The sequence below is a fragment of the Cebidichthys violaceus genome, unplaced genomic scaffold, assembly GCF_023349555.1.
Source record: "Cebidichthys violaceus isolate CVI_PGR_0920_01 unplaced genomic scaffold, fCebVio1.0.p SCAF_1, whole genome shotgun sequence".
NCBI lineage: Eukaryota > Metazoa > Chordata > Actinopteri > Perciformes > Stichaeidae > Cebidichthys > Cebidichthys violaceus.
The window spans coordinates 11,065,038-11,075,934 of NW_027176262.1; the positions used below are offsets into that span (position 1 = coordinate 11,065,038).

Here is a 10,897-nt window from a genome sequence, read left to right on the forward strand (position 1 = left end):
ACGTGCTTATATGCTTATTTAAAAACACGACAATATGTATTTTGATATTGTCAGGTTTGATCCTGTAACGGGGGGGCGGCAGGAAGAGACGCCACACAAACACACACACACACACACACACACACACACACACACACACACACACACACACACACACACACACACACAAAAACAGCTGTTCACCGCTCGCTGCCCGGTTCTTGTGTTAAAAATGTCCGCTTATTAAAAATAAAAAAACTGCGTTAATGCGAGATAAAATAATTGTCGGCGTTACTTAATTAATGCGTTAATTCGATAATAACACGTTAACTTGTCTATTTTAAATACTTCTCCATAGCTTTCGCTACAGGCTAGCGGCCAGCTGAATGTCTTCTTCTGCTTATTTGAGCTTGTTAAACAACTAACTGACGCATTACCGCCACCAAGTGGTGGGAAGCTATATTGTAACTGAGCGTCTCATTGATAACGGTACTATCTCTGGTGTCTTCAATTGATAACCGAAAAATACGTGATATTGTGGTAAATCTTTTAGTTGATTATATTAGTTGTGTAGAATTGTGTTTGGAGTTTGTAAAAACGGCTTACATTATAGTATTACCCAGACTTTTTTTTAATCTGGTATATAACATGCTCTGGATAAATGCATTTTTTCGACGGTATATGCTACTCGTCTGAGCCCTCAAGCCCCCGAATTCGGGGAGTCGTGCAGAACAGGTTTTAATAGGCTACCTGTTGGGATGTACTGGTTGATATTATTATTCATACAGTGTAAAAAAGCCAACTAGCAATCGTTGATCTCATACATGTTTTCAAATGAACCTGACTCAGAAACAAAGCTTTGCCATATTCAACTAACAAAAACGTGCCTGAACAGTAAACTCCTCCATATCGTTGCCCTAATAAGTAATTTCAAAACGGGTTAACAAGCATTTCTGAGTGGAGCCTTATTTTTCTTGATGAAAACCGCGGAACGACCGTTGCGCATGCGTGTTGCTGTCATGTACGGGGTAATTACGCGTCTGAGTCGGGGCTGAAAGCTGTGCGGAGCGTGGTGGTTGGACATCTTGTAGACCGAAGTTGGACATTATCGAACTATTTGTCGACCTGAAGTTTCCCAAGTTAGGTAAGTGTGTTTTTTACTAGACAACCAATGTTATCGGTAATGTGCACTGACCTATTTCAACCTACAGATTAATTCAATGAGTTCAACTAGCTAGCTACCACATGTAGCTTTGTTAGCTACGTTATTAACTGTGTAACGTTAGAATGCTGTGTCAGCCCCGCTTAACCGGTATAACCGTGATGTTTACGGTTACATGCAGCTTTTACTGCTTAGGCAATGCGCCAGCGCTATAGTGGACACTTGAATTGTATTTGATTATCAAAGGCCAGTCTTTCCCAGTGCTGTGGAATCCTGTTTACCCGGCTAAACACGGCCCAGTATGGCGGTTACGCTCACGTACAAGCCAGTTATAACATTTTACACAGACAGCCTCTTTACAGAGGTAATATATGTAACTTTATGTATGTTTTGTGTATAACATGGGGACATGAGATGGGTAATATCATTCCGTTTGGGTGGCAGCGGAGGTAACGTTAGTAACATGTTGAATCAACGTCTGTTCAAAGGAGGGTTGTAACTGTTGGCGCGTGTGAACTGGTAAAGCTTTGTTGATTCTCGCGCTTGCCGCCGTAGCGCCGCGTGTGAGCTTCGAGTAAGAACGGAGGCGTTTTTACTGTATGTGCTGTGCTGTGCGTTATTCTCTGAAACACCAGAGTATGTACAAATATAATTAACTGTGAGGAATCAAAAAGACAACGAGTGTAGCTCATATATACGCCCATAGACTGTAGGTGTAACCGGGGCAAAAAGCCATAAACCAACCTCCGCTATAGAGGATGAATTGTAATTATCTGTAATCTCATATCTCTTATTCATGGACTACATTACCTTTTGTACAAGCTCTGTAAACATACAAGTTAAGAATCACAGGTTTAATATCCTAAACAATGTGATTTGGCTGTCAAATCTCATCTATCTATCTCATCTATAAAGGAATTACCTTTCTTTTTATAATCCCCAAGCATGTAAATAGAACAACTTGTGGCAGGTTTTCTCTATCAACACAATGTTCTTACCTTTTTTTTTGTCTCTCAAAATGATTTGATATGATATAAAATGTCATAGAACCGTTAGTTGTGTTTGTTTCGTGTTCATTAAGACAATTATAAATCACTGTCACTCAATACTGCAGTGCCATCCTTTCTAGCAGGCATATGTTTTACTGTTACGTTCTCAGTTGGCTATTTTGCACGTCCTCTTCCCCCTGTATGACAGATTCAACCTGGCCATTATCTATTCAGTCTCATGGATGGGGTAGTTATGGCTTCAGTGGGATACATGTATGTCTCATATTGATGAGATAAAGCTGTATCATGGTAGTTATTATATATTTGCAAATTACATGGTCTGCAGCTTAAATGCTTATTGAAAAACTGAATATGTCCTATATGTGTCTCTTTTGTTTCATGGTTCGACGAAATGAAGAAGAAAAAGAAGAACATCACATTGATCCGGCACAAGATGGAGCTGACCTTTTCCCTCAGACGGAGAGAGGTAGTAGAGGGGCAGCCTATGGTATCAGAAGTCCAGGAGAGGTGGCCTGCACTTTTTTCCATTGAGGAGGTAAGGCTGTCTTCATTTATTGTCTTATAGTGCTTATTGTGGTGTGTGGAGTAATTATACTACATTGACTCTAACTGAATAAATACAGGATCTGCTGTTAGTGGTGGACAGATATAGTGGCAAACTCTACTATACACTGTCCTATCACTCAACTACAGGCCCCTCAACACACTGCACCCCAGTACACCATCAATCCCCAAATTTGTAACACAAACTGCTGTCAAACTGAAAACAATGAATGTCATGGTCTAATTTGTATTGAATTGTCGATCCTTAAGATTCATGTTTACAAATGCCAATACATTATGAAACTTTCTTGCTGGAACTAAATGATATATATTTGCAAACAATTTTCTGTATGCAAATATATGCTAGTTCAGTGTATAGACAGAAATGCAATGTAATGCTGTGGACAGGGCAGCAGCAAAACTTATTTTAGACATCTAAAGAAGTCATTATTAGTGGTTATTAGTAGATTTGGGGGACTGTTGTGACTCTGGTTAATCCAAATGAACTATGAAGTCACAGTAAACTAACTGATCAAGGCAGTGGTAGGCCAGCAACTCCTGTGTTCCGTGAGATAAATTACTGTATTTGTCTAATAGCTTTGAGTAGAACATTGATAAAGGCTTAATTTCCCCTACAGTAAGGTCTGTCTGACAGCAGGATAGAGAGCCGGAAATATTCTTAACATAGCGTACACTTGAACTGATTAACATTTTCTTTAGGTGTCTAAAATACATCCACAGCAGTACACTGACTATGGAGAAGAACCTCATACAAACACACTTCAAACAATCTGAAATATCCCTTTAAAATGGTGCATACTTTGAACAAGACTGCTACCCAGTAATTTTATGTACACATGGTATTTCATTGTTTTGTTATTCTGTTAAGATATCTGAAGAATTCCATCGGCTCACCAGCAAAGACCTCCTGGGGACTTTAAGTGCATCCCTTGAAAAATATGTGCCTCGCCTGCTGAGACTTTACCGGACGAGGAAGGGAGCTTTGGTCAGAAGATGGAAGACCTCCTGGAAAAGCTTGATGAACAGGTGAGTTCAGCGCCTGAAGCTAAGGGCATGCGTAAGTTAACCTGTTGGTCGGTTTTCACTTTGACCTCAAAATTTTGAGCACTTGCTATTTTAAGCAGCAGTCTAATGAGCCTTGTCCACCAAAGCCTTTCTTCCCAGTTGAAAATAGTATTTATATTTTGTAAAAGTAGAAAGTAAAATTGCCCGCAGGATTGGAGTTTTTTTTTTTTTCATTCTTAAGCATGATACTTGGGTCTGACCTGAGCTTTATCCTCCTCATTACTATAAATAATGTCAGATTTTGTGTAACTTCACTAAGGCACTATACTAATTGTTGTGCTTTTGTTTTTTCCTCTGAATACTCCTTAGACATCGGACATTGTGTCTCAGTGAAAGACAGCAGCACTGAGAGACCTGCCCATTTTTGTCCGGGACGACCCAACAAAGTTCTTCCTGGAGTGTTTGGTTACCACAATTGTGGTAATTCATCAAAAACATTGTATTATACATCTCTCATTTAAAATCTCGCCACGAAAAATCCCTTTGCTTTAACCAGATCCTGTAAAAACCATTAAATTCTGCGTTCCTCAGCACAACTTAGAAGCCATGATTGATTTCACTGAGACCAACAGTCATGTGACAAAAATACCGTGAAATTTCGACTGAATTGCAGGCTGCTGAACACAGTGCATTTGAGGAGAGGACAAGGTTGTAAAAATGTAAATAGTTCAATACAGAATGTGGAGCCTCCATTTTCCTAATTGTTTTTCCCAAATTCCCAAGATTGGAAACACTTGACAAATGTTGGATATATAGATTCTATTGTTTTCTATATAAATTCATTATCATAAAAATCAGCTCGCGTTATTTTTCTTTTATAGCATTATGACTTTGTTCTACTGCACACAAGACATGTTTGAGTTCTCTCAACTTCTAGCCATGATTGTGCAGTAAAAAACGAGGCCATAGAGTAAAATGTGACGGGAGCAAAAAACGTCCCAAAACTACTATAACATTTAGAATATGCTCAGAAATATAACTCTTAAGCTAAATGCTAATCATTTTATACATAATACTTTGTGGAAGATTTTATTTTGATCCCAGTGATGTTTAAAGAATGAGTGAGTACTTCCTTAAAAAAATAGTCACAACATGGTTAGTGGGCAGGCATGGGACAATATGAAAAATTCATGTCATGATTATTCTGGCCAAAATATTCACGATAATAACATAATCTTACTTTTTGTTAAGGAACGAATATTTTTATTCCATCACAGATAAGACACATTTTTTAAGTGGACGTCCTTTTTGGTGAAAAACAAACAATCTTAAATAAGGTAATCATACATCATAAGACACCCCTGCATAAATAAGAAAAATTACTGAGTCTGTTATTTCTGATGCGATAATTTGTGTATTTCTTTTAAAATCAGGCTCTATTTTTCACTGCTCCACCATGATGCCAAGCTAGACAGCTTTTTCAGATCACTCATGAGGATATTCACGATCAACTTATTATGAGTGTTTTATTCGGGATCCATGATAATATGCTATACTGTATGGTGGATGATAGCAACTGTGCTGTTGAGTCACAATTTTAACATTTCTTTTTAAAACGTCCACAAGCCGAATGGCAAGAGTCAGTAGAATGGTACTAAAGTTAGAATGAATAGAAATGTATTTTGTCTTTAATTTCCCTGAGCACTCAATCATCCATGTGTTGCTTTTCCTCCGGACACTGACCATGAAGAAAGAGAACTCAGAGGTGAAGATGATGATGCTGCCATATCACCAAATGTACAAGATGTAGCGGTTGTGTTGGAAGGGACCATCGTGCTTCATGACCTACCAGACCTCTCTACTGCCTCTGCGTACCTCTTTGGTCTACTGTATGCCATGAACATTGATTATCCAAAGGAGATGAGGTAAACCTTCGAAGTGATTCAGACTATCTTTTTCGAGCTTGGCTCTTGATGCTCGCAGCACATACGGTCTCTGAAAACAAAGCTTTAACTCTAAATGTGATGGGGATCCAGACCTAAAGCTTTGCTTTTTTCCTGTTTGAGTGCATAGCTGTTCGTTCTCATGTTTAACCATTTAAGTCACCTTCGCCTCAGATTCACCAAATTTGTAAAAATATCAGTTGCCAGTTCACAATAGGGACATATCCAGTGTTTTAACTATTCATGTTCATTGTCGGTACCCAGGTATAAGTTTTATATATATATACAGTTAGGTCCATAAATATTTGGACATTGACACAATTTTCATCATTTTGGCTCTGTACACCACCACAATGGATTTTGAATGAAACAATCAAGATGTGCTTTAAGTGCAGACTTTCAGCTTTAATTTGAGGGTATTTACATCCAAATCAGGTGAACGGTGTAGGAATTACAACACATTTTATATGTGGCCCTTCCTTTTTAAGGGACCAAAAGTAATTGGACAATTGGCTGCTCAGCTGTTCCATGGCCAGGTGTGTGTTATTCCCTCGTTATTTCATTGACAAGGAGCAGGAGCAAGGAGATAAAAGGTCTACAGTTAATTTCAAGTGTGGTATTTGTGTTTGGAATCTGTTGCTGTCAACTCTCAATATGAAGTCCAAAGAGCTGTCGCTATCAGTGAAGCAAGCCATCATTAGGCTGAAAAATCGAAACAAACCTATCAAAGAGATAGCAAAAACATTAGGTGTGGCCAAATCAACTGTTTGGTACATTCTTAAAAAGAAAGAACGCACTGGTGAGCTCAGCAACACCAAAAGACCTGGAAGACCACGGAAAACAACTGTGGTGGATGACAGAAGAATTATTTCCCTGGTGAAGAAAAACCCCTTCACAACAGTTGGCTGGATCAAGAACACTCTCCCGGAGGTAGGGGTATCTGTGTCAAAGTCAACAATCAAGAGAAGACTTCACCAGAGTAAATACAGAGGGTTCACCACAAGATGTAAACCATTGGTGAGCCTCAAAAACAGGAAGACCAGATTAGAGTTTGCCAAAAAACATCTAAAAGAGCCTGTACAGTTCTGGAACAACATGCTATGGACAGATGAGACAAAGATCAACTTGTACCAGAATGATGGGAAGAGAAGAGTATGGAGAAGGGAAGGAACTGCTCATGATCCAAAGCATACCACCTCATCAGTGAAGCATGGTGGAGGTAGTGTTATGGTGTGGGCATGTATGGCTGCCAATGGAACTGGTTCCCTTGTATTTATTGATGATGTGACTGCTGACAAAAGAAGTAGGATGAATTCTGAAGTGTTTCGGGCAATATTATCTGCTCATATTCAGCCAAATGCTTCAGAACTCATTGGACGGCGCTTTACAGTGCAGATGGACAATGACCCGAAGCATACTGCGAAAGCAACCAAAGAGCTTTTTAAGGCAAAGAAGTGGAATGTTCTGCAATGGCCAAGTCAATCACCTGACCTGAATCCAATTGAGCATGCATTTCACTTGCTGAAGACAAAACTGAAGGGAAAATGCCCCAAGAACAAGCAGGAACTGAAGACAGTTGCAGTAGAGGCCTGGCAGAGCATCACCAGGGATGAAATCCAGCGTCTGGTGATGTCTATGGGTTCCAGACTTCAGGCTGTCATTGACTGCAAAGGATTTGCAACCAAGTATTAAAAGTGACAATTACATTGATGATTATGTTAGTTTGTCCAATTACTATTGGTCCCTTAAAAAGGAGGGGCCACATATAAAATGTGTTGTAATTCCTACACCGTTCACCTGATTTGGATGTAAATACGCTCAAATTAAAGCTGAAAGTCTGCACTTAACGCACATCTTGATTGTTTCATTTCAAATCCATTGTGGTGGTGTACAGAGCCAAAATGATGAAAATTGTGTCAATGTCCAAATATTTATGGACCTAACTGTGTGTGTGTATATATATATATATATATATATATATATATATATATATATATATATTTTTTTTTTTTATTATTTTTTATTTTTTTTTTTATTTTTTTTTTATTTATTTATTTATTTATTTTTTTTTCAGGGACATATCCAATTTGAATCCAGTGCCAATCCATTGTTTACTGAAGGCCAGACTGACCTCATTGAGTACTTTTAACTCGTGTTCAAAACCTTTTTACCAAGGAGAAATCAACACGGTTTGAGCTAACTTTGAGCTGTGTGCTCTTTTATTATATTTATTAATGTATTTCTTGAGAATTTCTTTAATACATTTACAGCAACATGCATTTTCATTAAGTTATCTAGGAAGATTTCTATCTCACTGAAGCAAGAATTCTATGTTTATTCAACTAGTATATCTGTGTTTGTTGAAGGCAAAACTACATGGCATTGAAACAATGATTTTATTGTTAGCCTCACAGAAATTTCATAATTCTGCGGAATTCTGTGAACTAACTAGAATGTTTTATTTTGTTCTCTTGCATTCCTCTGTGATTATATAGGAAAAAGAGAATAACTGTTCATCTTATCATACTTGAGTTGATAATGCATCAGCCTGAGTTTGATAATTGATGAATTGTGTTTCCGAATCGTATTGAAGATATTGAATAACTGTGCCTCTTATTAAACGATGCCCAGTTTTGTTTAGTCTAAAGAATGAGATTATTCCAAAAGCCAACAACTTGTTCCCACAGATGACTTTTTGTTTTGTCTTCTCTGTCTCTTCCTCCTCACAGGGACCGGGAGTCACTGAGAAGGTGAAGGCTGCTGGTGTTAAATGCTCACCGTGGGGCTTCCCTACCACACTGACTGCTCATACAACTGCTGTTAGTTCAGTGACTGTGTGAACCGCTCGCAGGCTTGTTTACCATGGCGTCTAGTCTCACATGTACGGGTGTCATCTGGGCCCTGCTGCCGCCTCCTGCGTTGGCTTCTTCATGCCCTACTGGCTGCCGGGGACACCGATGGACAAGCCGGTGTCCTTTGGCACGTTCCGCCGCTGCTCCTACCCGGTGAGGGACGAGGAGAGGCAGGCGTTGGTGATGATGGAGCAGTGTGGCCGCCACGCCTCCTTCCTCGGCATCCCCAGCCTGGAGTGGAGGATCTGCACGGTGGTGATGGGCGTGGGCTGCGGCCTCCTCCTGCTGGTGGCCCTCACTGCTCTCATGAGCTGCTGCATCTCTGACCTCATCTCATGTACAATCGGTTGCGTCGCCGGCAGCATTCAGTTTGTTGGAGGTGAGTTTATGTTTCTGTGTTTGTGTTCTCTCCCCTAGTGGGTGATTCTCATCCGACTGCTGGTGTGCAGAGCCACAGCTCTGGTTGGAATTATGAGGCGATATTGGGGCTATCAAGTTTGGATTTTACAGATCACAAATGTCTTAATGGTTTGCTTTAAATTGTATATATGTTTTTAAGAGCAATTTTTGAGTCATGAAAAAAAGCAGAGAGTTGATAAGAGTAGCTCCTAGTAGTAATACAATCCTGACGATAACTAACCCTACCTGAAGGCCAACATAGTATTATAGTTTTTTCATCTGGAGAAGAAGACAGAAGTGCAGTATGACATCACACGTGATGTCACATGTGACTGCTGTGGGGAACAGGACGCCTGTTTCACAAAGCAGGTTTAGTGAGAACTGAGAGAGTTAACCCTGAGATGAGGGAAACTCTGAGCTCTCAGTTTCAGAAAGAGAGGTAACTTAAATTCTGGGTCTGTTACCATGGTAACGGACTCTGTGAACCTGACCTGTTGCAGTCGAGTTTCTCTCTTTCTCCTTTCTCTTACAGAGACAAACTCTGTATTGAAGGTTTCCTGTCTGTCAGAATGTAAATTCTGGTTGGATATTAGAGTGTTACTCAGGGAAATCTAAAGTTACTGCTTTTAGGAGTTGTCAGTCATTTCTTTACTTGGTGTTTTCGTGCGTCCTTCCCAGCATTTCCAAACCCTTTTTGAAGGTTTAAAAGTCTGGAGCAGTGTGGACACTAGGCATAAACGTAGCAAAAGACATGCGTTTTAAAATGGAAACTTAGTGTGGATGTAGCCCAGGTGGTTTAAGTCGGCTCTGGGTCAGAGGTAGAGCCACAAGGTAGAAAGATCAGCGGTTTCGATCCCACAGCGCAGCAGCATCGCCTGCATTACTCTTCAGCAGAGTAATGGAAGGTATTTACTGTGTACAGCAGATACATGATGTAGATAATGGGAGGTGTGGACCCCCAACAAGAAATGTGAAGGATATTAAATTATTTTTACTGTGTTGGCGGTGTAGAGGGACAGCCTTGTTAATGTTTTGAGAAAAAGCTGAACTAAAGAGGCGTGTCTGTAACAATGCATTTTATACATTGATTATAACATCTCACTTTTGTCTGATGTAAGAGATGATGTAGGGTGATGTCCCGTGGATCAACACCGGAGGGCAGAAGGGCTCCAGACACCGGTGCTCCGGCGGACCAGACTCGGACTCTCGGAGTCGGGGCTCCGGGGACCAGGATGCTGGCCCTGCGGCGGAAACTGGAGGTCGCGGTGTCCCGTGGATCGACACCGGAGGGCAGGCAATCAACAAAATCAAATCAATGTTCTATGTTTCTAGCTCTCTAATTAATTATATATCGTATTAATACAATTGTATGACATGATGGTGACTATAAAGAAGAAGTACTGAAATCGGTTTAAGTGATTTTAACAAAACTGCAGCTAGAAGAATAAAATGATCAAAGTTTCATAAAAGAAGTTCCAAATGGTATTTGAGGTTAAAAACAAAGATATTATTCTACAGTAAAAACATGTGACCTTCATCACTGACGGGTTTATGGATATTTTTAATATTAACATTATTTACTGGTATTATAATTGAATTAACAGAGAGTTATAAACTACTTCAACATGTTTTCTTTGTGATTGTGATTCACTGGTTCAGGTGTTGAATACATGAAGCTGGACAGAATCTACGTATCGACACTTTTAAGATGCAAAGTGTCTCTGAATAACTGCAGGTAGTCGCTGATCATAGTACTAGTATCAATACTAGTACTATCAATACTCTAATCGGTTATTTTTGATTATTATTAGTGGAAAAAAAAGATAATTAATTAAAAAAGAATCAACATTGCTTTATTCATATGTTAACAAATAGTGTTAAACAGCAACAGCAGAAATGTTTAAATAACTCACTATTGTTGACTGCTGTTTCCATGGCAACAACAAATGTAATTCTGAGAACATTCCTACAGGGAGTACATTA

The 10,897-nt window shown here is 39.5% G+C and overlaps 1 long non-coding RNA gene and 1 pseudogene across 1 annotated transcript; both read left to right on the plus strand.

The window, feature by feature from the left end:
- Nucleotides 1-1,056: 1,056 nt before the first annotated feature.
- LOC137878450 (uncharacterized) lies at nt 1,057-4,504 on the plus strand. Its single transcript, XR_011103620.1, has 4 exons — nt 1,057-1,123; nt 2,549-2,686; nt 3,584-3,741; nt 4,090-4,504. It is a non-coding gene; the product is annotated as an uncharacterized lncRNA (long non-coding RNA).
- Nucleotides 4,505-5,533: 1,029 nt separating this feature from the next.
- LOC137878508 (LHFPL tetraspan subfamily member 6 protein-like) lies at nt 5,534-10,110 on the plus strand (annotated as a pseudogene).
- The last annotated feature ends 787 nt before the right edge of the window (nt 10,111-10,897 follow it).